Here is a 15,070-nt window from a genome sequence, read left to right as displayed (position 1 = left end):
AATTCGTGCCAGCAGCCGCGGTTATACGATTGATACAAGTGAATATTATTGGTTAAAACAGTTGTTTATATTATTAGGGTTGAAATATAAATTTGTAAGGTGAAATGTTAAAATTTATTTGTGGCCCTTTTTATGAATCTGTGAAATTTAAATAATAAACTAGGATTAGATACCCTATTATTTTAAATGTTAATTATATTTACCAGAGTACTATTAGTTAAGGTCTTTAAACCCAAAGAATTTGGCGGTATCTCATTCCATTCTGAGGAACCTACCCCATGATTGATAATATTCGATTTACTCTACTTAATTTATTTGTTTGTATATCTCCGTTATCAGAGAATCTTTTTAGAGTTATAATTCTCAAGATTTATAATTATAAAATATTTCAGGTCAAGGTGCAGCTTATAGTTAAGAGGAGGTGGGTTACAATAGATTTTTGTTTATAACGGATTTGATAGTGAAATACTGTTAATGAAGGTGGATTTGATAGTAATTTAATTTATTTAATTTAACTGATATTGGCTCTGAGATGTGTACACATCGCCCGTCGCTCTCATTATTGATTATTCTATTTTATTTTAAAGTAGCTTCAATTTAGATGAGATGAGTCGTAACATAGTAGATGTACTGGAAAGTGTATCTAGGAAGAGTTTCAAGATATAACTTATTAGTAAAGTGTTTCATTTACCCTGAAAATTTTTCTGTGCAAATCAGGATATCTTGATTATTTATTTTATTATATTTATTTTTTGTTTATTTAATTATTTAATATAAATAATTTTATTGTATTTTTGTCTTAGTATATTTTATAGAATTGATTTTTTAAATTATAGTTTATTGGTAATGTAAGTGTTTTATGAAATATTATTTTAAATTTTTTTAAGTAGATTTTATTTATTGTACCTTTTGTATCAGGGTTTATCAAAATTTTAGTATTTATTTTACTTGTCTCGATTTGGGTTGATTTATAAATAATTTATAGTTAATGTATCATAATTATTATTAAATTATTTATAGAAATGAGATGTTAATCGTTTCCCAAGATATCTAGTTTCTTAAGAAAAAATTTAATTTTTTAAAGTTATTTGTTTTTATTTAATTTTTTAAGTAAAAATATTAACTTATTTATTCTTTAAGGGATAAGCTTTGAAGTTAATAACCTATAATTTATTTATAGTAATATAAAAGTAAGCTTTAAACCAGCTATCTTTAAGATTACGTTTTAGTTCATTATTTTTTATTTTGATTTTATTAATATTTTAGGTTTTTTATTAAGATTATTAATTTAATTTTAAAATTTTTGTAATAATGATAGAATTAGTATATTTATTTGTATGAAATTTTTACCTTGTGAACTTATTATAAGGAACTAGGCAAAATTGATTTCCGCCTGTTTATCAAAAACATGTCCTCTTGTTTATATTTTGAGGTCTGGCCTGCTCACTGAGCGTATTTTTAAAGAGCCGCGGTATTTTGACCATGCAAAGGTAGCATAATCATTAGTCTCTTAATTAGTGGCTGGAATGAATGGCTTGACGAGAAATCAACTGTCTCTTAATAAATTTTTGAATTTAACTTTTGAGTCAAAAGGCTTAAATTCTTCTTTAGGACGAGAAGACCCTATAGAGCTTGACATTTTACTTTTATATAGTTTTTTGTTTGTCTTTCTATATTTAATGATGATGTTTTGTTGGGGTGACATGAAGAATAGATAAACTCTTCATTATTATATCATTTATTTATGTTTGTTATTTTGATCCATAATTTATGATCATAAGATTAAGTTACCTTAGGGATAACAGCGTAATTGTTTTTGAGAGCTCATATCGACAAAGCAGATTGCGACCTCGATGTTGGATTAAGAAAAATTTTGGGTGCAGGAGCCCAATGATTAGGTCTGTTCGACCTTTAAATTCTTACATGATCTGAGTTCAGACCGGCGTGAGCCAGGTCGGTTTCTATCCTAAGATTGTTAATCCATATTAGTACGAAAGGACCATATGGTTAAAATATTTTTTGTTATATTGTTTAATATTAATTTATTTACTATTTTGACAGATTAATGTGTTGAATTTAGAATTCATTTATGTAGATTTTTTCTACAAATAGTATTGATACTTTATGATTTATTTATATTTATTTTGAATTTTCTTTTATTGGTTATTTGTGTTTTAATTAGTGTTGCCTTTTTAAGTTTATTAGAGCGTAAGGTTTTAGGTTATATTCAGATTCGAAAGGGTCCAAATAAGGTAGGTTTTGTTGGAATTCCTCAGCCATTTAGAGATGCTATTAAGTTAATTTGTAAGGAGCAGCCAATTCCTATTATATCTAATTACCTACTTTATTATTTTTCCCCTGTTTTTAATTTAATGATTTCTTTAGCCGTTTCAGTAATTTTTCCTTATTTAACTTATATGTGTTCTTTTTCTTATGGATTTTTATTTTTTTTATGTTGTACTAGATTAGGTGTTTATACTGTTATAATTGCTGGTTGATCTTCTAATTCAAATTATTCATTATTAGGTTCTCTTCGTTCTGTTGCTCAAACAATTTCTTATGAAGTTAGTTTAGCTTTAATTTTATTGTCTTTAATTATTTTAATTGGTAGTTTTAATATGTTTGATTTTATAAACTATCAGCTTTATTGTTGATTTATTATTATTTCTTTTCCTTTAGCTTTAGCTTGTTTTGCTTCTTGCTTAGCTGAAACTAATCGTACTCCTTTTGATTTTGCTGAAGGGGAATCTGAGTTAGTTTCAGGATTTAATATTGAGTATGGTGCGGGTGGTTTTACTTTAATTTTTTTAGCTGAATATACTAGAATTGTCTTCATAAGAATGTTATTGGCTTTAATTTTTTTGGGCGGTGATTTTTATTCTTTTATATTTTTTATTAAGCTTGCTATTATATCTTTTGGTTTTATTTGGGTTCGTGGAACATTACCACGGTTCCGTTATGATAAATTAATGTACTTAGCTTGAAAAAGTTTTTTACCTTTATCTTTGAATTTTTTTATTTTCTTTGTTGGTTTAAAGATTTTATTTATCTCATTTGTTTAGTGAAATTTTTTGAGAAAAGTTAATAGAAGAGTTAAACTTCTAATTTTATGTTTTCAAAACATATGCTTTTCCTAAGCTAATTAACTTTATTCCTTAATTAATTTATCTCATGTGTTAGCGACATGGACATTAATTAAGAAATATGTGAAGTAAATAATTGTTAAGATTTGACCTGTTATAATATAAGGTTCTTCAACAGGTCGTTTACCAATTCACGTTAGTAAGCATACAACAACTACTATAATTCAGAATAAAATTTGATTAATAGGGTAAAATTGAATGCCTCGGAATGGTGTTTTATTATAAAATGGTTAAATTATTAAGATTCTAATTGATAAAAATAATGCAATAACACCTCCTAACTTATTAGGGATAGATCGTAGAATTGCATATGCAAATAGGAAATATCATTCTGGTTGAATGTGAACTGGTGTTACTAATGGGTTGGCAGGTACAAAGTTATCTGGATCTCCTAATAGGTAAGGATTAATTAAACATAGTATAATTAATAATGATGTTATTATTACAAATGTAATAGAATCCTTAAAGGTAAAGTATGGATGGAATGGAATTTTTTCAATATCTCCATTTAGTCCAAGAGGATTATTAGATCCTGTTTGGTGAAGACAAAATAAATGAATTGCTGCTATAGCAGCAATAATAAATGGTAATACAAAATGGAATGTGAAGAATCGATTTAATGTTGCATTATCAACAGCGAATCCTCCTCATACTCATTGGACTAAATCTGTTCCTAAGTATGGGATTGCTGATAATAAATTAGTAATTACTGTTGCACCTCAAAAAGATATTTGGCCTCAGGGTAAGACATATCCTATAAATGCAGTTGCTATAACTAAAAATAAAATCACTGTACCAATTATTCAGGTATGTATATATATATAAGATCCATAGTAAATTCCCCATCCTACATGTAAGTAAATACAAATAAAAAATATAGATGCTCCATTTGCGTGTAAGGTTCGGATAATTCAACCATTATTTACGTCTCGGCAGATGTGTACTACACTACTGAATGCTATTTCAATATTTGATGTATAATGTATAGCTAAAAATAGTCCAGTTACGATTTGAATTACCAAACATAACCCTAATAGGGATCCAAAATTTCATCAAAATGAAATATTTGTTGGGGCAGGTAAGTCAATTAAAGAGTTATTAATAATTTTAATTAAAGGATGTCTTAATCGTAAGGGTTTATTCATTAGTAATTATCTTATTTTACGAATAGGTCCCTGATTAATATTGGTGATTTTAACAACTGCTAGTAGTGCTAAAAATAAATAAATTATTATTATTATTGTAATAATGAATGTTGGTCTATTATATAATTTTTCTAAAGATATTGTTATTTCTTGATAATTGATTGAATTATCAATATTTATAGTTTCGGTGTTTTTGAAAAAGTCTATAAATATAGATATATCTAGAATAATTAATATTAATATGATAAATACTCACATTATTAATGTAATAATTATAGTGATTGATTTAGGCTGAAATATTTCGTTTGATGCAATTCTTGTAATGTAAATAAATAATACTAGTATACCACCAAGAAATGTTAAAAATAAAATATATGATAATCAATATCTTTCTATTATTGTTCCTGTTATTAATCCAACTAGGAAGGTTTGAAGGATAATAAAAAGCATTATTGATATTGGGTGTCTTAATTTAATAAAATTAATATTTATTACATTTGATAATGATATAATTATTATTTTGATCATTTCAGGGGTTAGTTTATTTAAAATACCGGTTTTGGGGACCGATGATGGAAGCTTTTCCACCTCTGAAGTTTTAAAAGTGGGGGCTGGACTTATTTCCGGTTTACAAGACCGGCGTTTTTTTTAAACTATTAAAACTAATGTTTATATTCTCTATTTTTACTTCTTTATTGATTTATTTTGCTGGTGTTTATGTTTTTTCTTCTAAATGTAAACATTTATTAATGGTTCTTTTGAGATTAGAATATATTGTTCTTTCTTTATTTATGTTAGTTATTGTTTTTCTTATTGAGTTTGATTATGATTATTTTTTTCCTGTTATTTTTTTAGTTTTTTCTGTTTGTGAGGGTGCTTTAGGTCTTTCTATTTTAGTTTCAATAATTCGTTCTCATGGTAATGATTTTTTTAATTCTTTTGGTTTATCTTTATGTTAAAGTATTTATTTATAACTATTTTTTTGATCCCTCTTTGTTTATTAAATAATTGTTGATGGTTGGTTCATTCTTTAATGTTTCTGTCGGGTTTTGTTTTTATAATTTGTGTTTATTCATATGCTGATTTGAATATAATTAGATATTATTTTGGTATTGATTATTTTTCTTTTAGTTTAATTTTACTTAGTTTTTGGATTTGTTCTTTAAAAATCACTGCTAGAGGTTCAGTTTATTTAAGTTCATATCATTCTAATTTTTTTGTTTTTATGGTTTTGATTTTAATAATTATGCTTTATTGTTCATTTGCTAGATTAAGTCTTCTTTTTTTTTAGGCTAGATTAGTTCCTACTTTACTTTTAATTTTGGGTTGGGGTTATCAACCTGAGCGTTTGTAGGCTGGTGTTTATTTAATTTTTTATACTTTGGTTGCTAGATTACCTTTATTATTAGTTTTATTTAAGGTTTATGATTTTTCTAATACTTTGTATTTTCCTTTATTGGTTGATTTTGGTTCTTATTATTTTATGTTTTATGTATTTATAATTTTGGCTTTTTTAGTTAAGATACCTATGTTTTTGGTTCATTTATGACTTCCTAAGGCTCATGTAGAGGCCCCTATTTCAGGTAGAATAATTCTTGCTGGTGTTTTATTAAAGTTAGGTGGTTATGGTATTTTTCGTGTTATAAAGGTTATTTCTTATTTGGGTTTAAAGTTTAATTATTTTTGATTGTCTTTAGGTTTATCTGGGGGTGTTATTGTAAGATTTATTTGTTTTCGTCAGGTTGATTTAAAGTCTTTAATTGCATATTCTTCTGTTGCTCATATAAGAATGGTTATTGGTGGATTGATGACTATGAATTGATGAGGTTGTGTAGGTTCTCTTTCTCTAATGGTTGGTCATGGTTTATGTTCTTCTGGTTTATTTTGTTTATCTAATATTATTTATGAACGTTTAGGTAGACGAAGATTATTAATTAACAAGGGTATAATTAATTTGATGCCAAGAATGGCTTTATGATGATTTCTTTTAAGATCATCAAATATGGCTGCTCCTCCTTCTTTAAATTTGGTAGGTGAAATTAGATTATTAAATAGAATTATATCTTGATTCTTTGCTTTGATTTTTTTATCTTTTTTTAGAGCTGTTTATACTTTGTATATATATTCTTATTCTCAGCATGGGAATTATTATTCTGGTGTTTATACTTGTTCTCTTGGTTATTTTCGTGAATATCATCTTTTACTTTTACATTGATTGCCTTTAAATATTCTCTGTTTAAAGGGTGAATATTTCTTTGTTTAGTTTGCTTAAGTATTTTAATTAAAAATATTGTTTTGTGGAATCAATGATATGAAGTTTTTCATCTTAGGCCGTGAATTTATTTTCTATTTGTTCTTTGAGTTTTTTTTCTTTGTTTATTTCGAGAACTATAATTTTTATTTTAGGTATTTATTATTTAATAATTGATTATAGAGTTTTTGTTGAGTGAGAGCTTTTCAATTTAAATGGTTCTATAGTTGTTATAACTTTAATTTTGGATTGAATATCTCTTATTTTTATATCTTTTGTTATATATATTTCTTCTTTGGTTATTTATTATAGAGGGGATTATATATCTGGTGAAAAGAATATAAATCGTTTTATTATTATTATTTTAATATTTATTCTTTCTATAGGTTTTTTAATTATTAGTCCTAATTTAATTAGAATTTTATTAGGTTGAGATGGTTTAGGTTTAGTTTCTTATTGTTTAGTTATTTATTATCAATATGTAAAATCTTATAGTGCTGGTATATTAACTGCACTTTCTAATCGTATTGGTGATGTTGCTATTTTAATTTCTATTGCATGAATGTTAAATTTTGGTGGTTGAAATTATATTTATTATTATGATTTTATTTCTAATTCTTTTGAAATAAAGCTCATTACTATATTAATTGTTTTAGCAGCTATAACTAAGAGAGCTCAGATTCCTTTCTCTTCATGACTTCCTACTGCTATAGCAGCTCCTACTCCTGTTTCTGCTTTAGTTCATTCTTCTACTCTTGTTACTGCTGGTGTTTATTTATTAATTCGTTTTAGACCAATATTGGATACTTATAATTGTGGTTGATTTTTACTTTTAATTGGTTGTATAACTATATTTATGGCTGGATTGGGCGCTAATTTTGAGTTTGATTTAAAGAAGATTATTGCTCTTTCTACTATAAGACAACTTGGTTTAATAATAAGAATTTTGGCTATAGGTTATCCAAAGCTTGAATTTTTTCATTTATTGGCTCATGCTTTATTTAAGGCATTATTATTTATATGTGCAGGTTCAATAATTCATAATTTGAAGGATTCTCAGGATATTCGTTTTAAAGGATCAATTGTTAATTTCATACCTTTAACTTCAGTTTGTTTTAATGTTTCTAGTTTATCTTTGTGTGGAATACCTTTTTTAGCGGGATTTTATTCAAAGGATTTAATTCTTGAGATGGTTTGTTTAAGATGAATTAATTGTTTAATTTTTTTTCTTTATTTTTTTTCTACTAGTTTAACTGCTTCTTATTCTTTTCGTTTGTTTTATTATTCAATATCTGGTGATAATAATTTTTATTCTAGATTTTCTTTTGATGATAAGGGTTATTATATTTCATTTGGAATAATTGGTCTATTGTTTGTTGCTGTTTTTGGTGGTAGTCTTTTATCTTGATTAATTTTTCCTATTCCTCATGTGATTGCTTTACCTTATTATTTAAAGTTTTTAACTATTACAGTTGTTATTTTAGGTGCTTATTTAGGTTATCTTATTTCTAATTTTGATTTTTCTCATAATTTATTTTCTTTAAGTATACTTTCTTTTGTTAGATTTGCTGGTTCTATATGATTTATACCTTTTCTTTTAACTAAGTTTATTAGATATATTCCTTTAAAAATAGGTTATTATTCATCTAAGTCATTTGATTATGGTTGAGGTGAATTACTTGGTGGTCAAGGTTTATATAGATTATTTATTTATTTAATTGGTTATATTCAAGGTTGATATGATTCTAATTTCAAGATTTATCTTTTAACTTTTATTTTTTGAATATTTATTTTGGTAATATTGTTTTTCGTTTACTTAAATAGCTTATAATTAGAGCGTGACACTGAAGATGTTAAGGAAGTATTTTTACTTTTAAGTATTTATAAATATAGATATATTATTTTTACAGTGAAAATGTAAGGTTTTATTTAAACTATATAAATTCTAGAAATGTTAACGGAGTTTAACCGCTAATATAAAAAGTTAGCAGCTTTCATATTGGCTTTACATTTCCTTAATTGGAACTATTATAGTTCAATTATATTATTAACAGTAATACGCCTCTTTTTGGCTTCAATTAATAAGAATAAGGGTAGTACATACCAATCTTCCAGGTCGAAACTGACTGCAATATTTCGCTTCTTATTCTATTTAAGGTTGATTGATAATATCAATACTTTTTGAATGCAACCCAAATGTTATATTTAACTACAACCCTTTATTCTGCTCATTGTAATGCTCCTTGGTTTCATTCATGGTATAGTCCTCCTAATAGAACTAGAATAAAAAATATTGTTGATACTGTTCAGATTATAATGTCTGAAGTTTTAAAAATAATTACAATTGGTAGAATTAGTGCAATTTCTACATCAAAAATTAAAAAGATTACTGCGATTAGGAAGAATCGTATTGAGAATGGTATTCGTGCTGATCTTTTTGGATCAAACCCACATTCAAATGGTGATCTTTTTTCTCGATCATTAATTAATTTTTTTGATAGTGTTGTTGCCAGGATTATAACAATTATTGGAATAATAAATCTAATGAAAACTCTTGTTGATAGAATTAGAATTGTTTTTCTTGATTTATATCAAGCTTTCTGATTGGAAGTCAAATGTACTATTTATACTAGAAAAACAATTATCTACCTCATCAATAAATAGAGATATATAAGAGTAATCATACTACGTCTACGAAGTGTCAGTATCATGCTGCTGCTTCAAATCCAAAGTGATGTCTTGGTGAAAATTGATTTATTGAGTGTCGAAGTAGACATGTTGATAAAAAGATTGTTCCAATAATTACGTGTAAACCATGGAATCCTGTTGCAACAAAGAATGTTGATCCATAAACTGCGTCTGCAATGGTAAAAGGTGCTTCTCAATATTCATATGCTTGAAGTATTGTAAAGTATAGTCCTAATAACACTGTGAAGAATAATCCTTGTAGTGCTTGAGTATGATTAGATTCCATTAAACTATGATGTGCTCATGTTACTGTTACTCCTGATGCTAAAAGAATAGCTGTATTAAGTAATGGAATTTGTATAGGGTTAAAGGGTTGAATTCCTATTGGAGGTCATAGTATTCCTAGTTCAATTGTTGGTGCTAATCTTCTTCTAAAGAATGCTCAAAAAAAAAGAAACGAAAAATAATACCTCTGATGCAATAAATAAAATTATTCCTCATCGTAATCCAATTGATACAAATCCTGTATGTAATCCTTGATATGTTCCTTCTCGTACTACATCTCGTCATCATTGAATTATAGTTAGTAGGGTAATTCCAAATCCAATTATGAATAAGTTAATATTAAATAGGTGGAATCATTTTGCTAGTCCTGATACTAGGACTATTGCTCCAATTGCTCCTGTTAATGGTCAAGGTCTATAGTCTACTAAGTGGAATGGGTGGTTTGAGTGAGTTGTTAACATAGGTTTAATATACTTCTCTAGAATATAGAGTTCTTAGAATTGAGAAAACATAGGCTTGAATTATTGCTACTGCTGATTCTAGAATTAATAGAAGTATTTGTCCAATAATTAGTAATGAGATTAAGTTTATTGCTATAGATGGTCCTGTGTTTCCTAATAAGGTTAATAATAAGTGTCCTGCAATTATATTTGCTGCCAACCGTACTGCTAATGTACCTGGTCGAATAACATTACTAATTGTTTCAATTAGTACTATAAATGATATTAATGCAGGCGGTGTACCTTGTGGTACAAGGTGTGTAAATATATGATTAGTATGGTTAATTCATCTAAATAATATAAATCTTAGCCATATAGGTAGGGCAATTGCAAATGTTAATGCTAAATGTCTTGTTCTAGTAAAAATATAAGGGAATAATCCTATGAAATTGTTAAATAATATTATAATAAAAATTGAGATGAAAATGAATGTTGTTCCATTAAATGATTTTGGTCCAAGAAGTGTTTTAAATTCATTATGTAAGGTTAAATTTAGTTTATTTCAGATAATGTTAATTCGTGATGGTGTAAGTCAAAATAGTGATGGGATTAATAATAGTCCTAGAAATGTTCTAGTTCAATTTAATGATAAATTAAAGATGTTAGTTGATGGGTCAAATGTTGAGAATAGATTTGTTATCATTTTCAATTTAAGTTTTTTATTTCAATTGTTCCTTTTTCTGCTCTTTTAATAAGGTTAGGTTTAAATGAGAAGAAGTTTATTTGATTAAACAAGATTAATGTAGCTGAAAATATAATGAATAGTGAGAATCATATAAGAGGGGATATTTGAGGGATTTGGATATAATTTCCCCATCAGAAGTAGTCGTTAATTTACTATTATTTGGTTTAAGAGACCATTACTTACTTTCAGTCATCTGATGAATTTCAAGGTGTACTAATTTTTTTTAGTTACTTTAGATTGACACTCTAATGTTATTTATTTTAACTAACTCCTTAAATTATCTTAGATAATCACTTAATAAATAAATTTACTGAAGTTCTTTCAATTACAATTGGTATAAATCTGTGGTTTGCTCCACAGATTTCTGAGCATTGTCCAAAGAATAATCCAGGTCGATTTATTGTGAATGTTCCTTGATTTAACCGACCTGGCGTTGCATCAATTTTAACCCCTAATGCAGGAACTGCTCATGAGTGTAGAACATCTGATGCTCTTGTTAATACTCATACTTCTGTATTTATTGGTAGGATTGTTCGGTTATCTACATCTAGTAGTCGGAATCCATCATTTTCTAGGTCTTGTTCTGGTGTTATATAAGTGTCAAATTCTACGTCTATGAAGTCTGAATATTCATATCTTCAATATCATTGTCGTCCAATGGTTTTAATTGTAATTATTGCATCTACTGAATCATCAAGTAAATATAATAGTCGTAATGATGGAAGGGCAATAAAAATTAATGTAATTGCTGGTAAAGCTGTTCAGATTGTTTCAATTAAATGTCCATGAAGTATATTACGGTTAGTATAGGCAATAAATAATATATAACTTAGGGCATAACCTACAATTACTGTAATTAATAATAATACGACCATAGTATGATCATGAAAGAATGATAATTGCTCCATTAATGGTGAAGCTCCATCTTGAAGAGATAAATTTGATCATGTTGCCATTAATAAATATTTTCTAATAAAAGGTCAAACCTTTATTTGTAGAGCTTAAATCTACTGCACTAATCTGCCATATTAGAATCTAGAGATTAATGGTAATTCTGAGTAACTATGTTCTTCAGGAGGGTTATTTTGTAGTCATTCTGTTGATCTTCTTATGTTAGCTCTAAATATAATTGCTCGGTTTGTAATCATTCTTTCTCATATAATTACAATGAATATAATGATTCCTACAATAGAAATTGTAGACCCAATTCTTGATACTACGTTTCATGATGTATATGCGTCTGGGTAGTCAGAGTATCGTCGAGGTATTCCTGCTAATCCTAGGAAGTGTTGAGGAAAGAATGTTAAATTTACTCCAATGAATATAATTGTAAATTGGATTTTTAATCATGTATTATTTATAGTTAATCCTGTAAATAGTGGATATCATTGAATGACACCTCCTATAATTGCAAATACTGCTCCTATAGATAATACATAATGAAAGTGGGCTACAACATAATATGTATCATGTAATACAATATCAAGTGATGAATTTGCTAATACTAATCCTGTTAATCCACCAATTGTAAATAGGAAAATAAATCCTAGAGCTCATAATAATGGTGGATTGAACTTGAATTTAATTCCATATAATGTAGCTAATCATCTAAATACCTTAATTCCTGTAGGTACAGCAATAATTATTGTTGCTGATGTAAAATATGCTCGTGTGTCAACATCCATTCCTACTGTAAATATATGATGTGCTCATACAATAAATCCTATTAGTCCAATTGATAGTATAGCATAAATTATACCTAATGTTCCAAATGATTCAATTTTTCCTCTTTCTTGACATACAATATGTGAAATAATTCCGAACCCCGGTAGAATTAAAATATAAACTTCTGGGTGTCCAAAGAATCAAAATAGATGTTGATATAGAATTGGGTCACCCCCTCCTGTAGGGTCAAAGAATGATGTATTTAAATTTCGATCTGTTAATAATATTGTAATAGCTCCTGCTAAAACTGGAAGTGAAAGAAGGAGAAGTAATGCTGCAATAGCTACAGATCATACAAATAAAGGTGTTTGATCTAAAGTTATACTTTCTGATCGTATATTAATTGCTGTTGTAATGAAATTCACTGCACCAAGAATAGATGATACACCTGCTAAGTGCAGTGAAAAAATAGCTAGATCTACAGATGCACCCCCGTGTGCAATAGCTCCTGCTAGAGGAGGGTAAACTGTTCATCCTGTACCAGCACCATTATCTACTATAGAAGATGTAAGAAGAAGGGTTAGTGAAGGTGGTAGTAATCAAAAACTTATATTATTTATTCGTGGAAATGCTATATCTGGTGCACCAATTATTAGTGGAACAAGTCAATTACCAAATCCACCAATTATAATAGGTATTACTATAAAGAAAATTATTACGAATGCGTGAGCTGTAATAATAACATTATAAATCTGGTCATCCCCAATTAGAGATCCGGGTTGGCCAAGTTCAGCACGAATAAGTATTCTTATTGATGTTCCTACTATTCCTGCTCATGCTCCAAATATGAAGTATAAAGTACCAATGTCCTTATGGTTTGTTGAGAATAATCATTTTTGCGGTAAGATGGCTGAATTTTAGGTGGTAGATTGTAAATCTACTTATGAGATGTTTTCTCTCTTATCATATTTAGGTCTTATATTCAATTATGATTCTAGACTGCAATTCTAGAGGTGTAAAATTTTACTAAGGCCTAAAAGATTATTCTTTTAATTATAACTTTGAAGGTTATTAGTTTGATTAACTTAAGTCCTTAGTATAATGAAATTAAGGTTGATGTTGAAATCAATCCTATTGTTGAAAATATTACTGTTATAGGAAGAATGATTCTTGATTCTTGGGACTTTATCTTTATAGATCACGAATTTTCTGTGTATGATATAATTAGAGCTGAGAATCTAATACGTATATAGTAGTAGAGTGTAATTGTAGTTAATACAACTATAATAGTTATAATAGTTGTTATATTGTTTTCTATTAATGATTGTATTACAATTCATTTTGGTAAGAATCCAAGGAATGGTGGTAGTCCACCTAAAGATAATAAAGATAAGAATATTATGAATTTAATTTCGGTTTTTATATTTCTGGCTGAATAAATTTGATTTATGAAAAATAAATTTATTTGCTTAAATAATAAAACTATAATTAATCTTAATAGTGAGTAAATAATGAAGTATAGTTCTCAGATGTTTTCTCTGACTGTTAATGATCTAATTATTCAACCTAGATGTCTGATTGATGAATATGCTAAAAGTTGTCGTAAGGATGTTTGATTTAAACCTCCTATTGCCCCAATAATAATTCTTAAGATAATAATTGTTCAAATAAAAGTTCTTAATTGAATACAATAAGATAAGACCATTATTGGGGCGATTTTTTGTCATGTTATTAATGTTAAACAATTATTTCATCTTGATGCTCCTATAATTTCTGGAAATCAGAAATGGAAAGGTGCAGCTCCAATCTTTAATAATAGTCTAGATCTAATTATTATTGATGGGATAAATTCTGTTTCCCATCCCATGGGATATTTTATTTGAATCAGCAAAATTGAAAATAATAATATTGTCGATGCTATTGCTTGGACAATAAAATATTTAATTGATGATTCATTTATTATTATATTTTTATTTCTTGTTAGGAGCGGAATAAATGAAAGTAAGTTGATCTCAAGTCCTATTCAAACCCCAAATCAGGAATTTGATGAAATGGACAGGATCGTTCCTATCATTAATGTTGATAGGAAGAGAAGTTTTGTAGAGTTGTTGGTCATTAAAAAGGAGAGGATTGATACCTCTATAAATGGGGTATGAACCCATTAGCTTGTTTAGCTTACCTTTTTACATTAAGGTGTATGATGCACGTTAGTTTTTGATACTAAAGGAGGTAGTTTAATTCTATCTTATGTAATTTTAATGAAGGTAATTTTATTTACTTTATTTACCCTATCAAGGTAACCCTTTAATCATGCACTTCATTTATTTAATATATAAATCGAAAGTTTTTTTGAAATTCTTTTATGTATTATTTTGTTTAATTAGGATTAATTTATCCTGCTCATTTTATTTTTTTAATATATATATATAATATATAATTTATATTAATATATTACATTCAATTGAAATTAAAGTATTATAAGTTCATCTTACCATTATCAATTGATTATTTTAATGCAATTATTTACCTAGGATTATAGCTACTTATGTTTTTAGCTTAAAATAGGTTATTATAATATAATATATATAATAATATGTAATTTAATATTTAATATTATTATAATTGGATATAATAAATAAAATTATTAATTTAAATATAAAATATTATAATTAATATAAATAATTATATTAATTATAATAATATAATTA

General features: G+C 27.0%; 1 long non-coding RNA gene across 1 annotated transcript in view; it reads left to right on the top strand.

The window, feature by feature from the left end:
* The first annotated feature begins 744 nt into the window (after nt 1-744).
* Nucleotides 745-15,070, top strand: part of LOC126278628 (uncharacterized) — a 31,684-nt gene continuing 17,358 nt past the window's right edge. Inside the window, exon 1 of the long non-coding RNA XR_007550736.1 lies at nt 745-1,432. This is a non-coding gene — a long non-coding RNA (uncharacterized LOC126278628). The remainder of the gene's footprint in view (nt 1,433-15,070) is intronic.

This window comes from Schistocerca gregaria, chromosome 6, assembly GCF_023897955.1.
Source record: "Schistocerca gregaria isolate iqSchGreg1 chromosome 6, iqSchGreg1.2, whole genome shotgun sequence".
In the NCBI taxonomy this organism is placed as follows: Eukaryota; Metazoa; Arthropoda; class Insecta; order Orthoptera; family Acrididae; genus Schistocerca; species Schistocerca gregaria.
This window is presented reverse-complemented; position numbering and strand designations above follow the sequence as displayed.